The sequence below is a fragment of the Etheostoma spectabile genome, chromosome 14 (genome assembly GCF_008692095.1).
Source record: "Etheostoma spectabile isolate EspeVRDwgs_2016 chromosome 14, UIUC_Espe_1.0, whole genome shotgun sequence".
Classification (NCBI taxonomy): domain Eukaryota; kingdom Metazoa; phylum Chordata; class Actinopteri; order Perciformes; family Percidae; genus Etheostoma; species Etheostoma spectabile.
In genome coordinates this window covers 22,088,131-22,088,513 of record NC_045746.1, presented here as the reverse complement: position 1 = coordinate 22,088,513, position 383 = coordinate 22,088,131, and positions in this window count along the sequence as shown.

Here is a 383-nt window from a genome sequence, read left to right as displayed (position 1 = left end):
ACAGACATTTTCAGTGATGAAGTTCAACAAATCCAAACACAGATCCTCAATCACTGATAAGCACCTCTCAGCTGTCCTTCGCATAGCCACCTCAGACATTCAGCCAGATTTCAATGCCCTTGTTCATGCCCAGAACAGACTGGATTATTCGCATTGAAGAGGTAAAATGAGGTGGAAAACATAACAAGTTATTGTTTGTATTGCAGTATTTCTATAAACTTGTTGAGTTGTTTGTTGTTTTTCCTTGTTGTTTGTGGAACAAAGTTAAAGTGTGAACAAGTTAAAAATAAATTGCAGTGATTCAATGATTGTTTTTGTTTTCTTATTTTAATTTCACATACCCTAACATAAATATTTAAGGATTAAGAGTTTAAATAAAACCA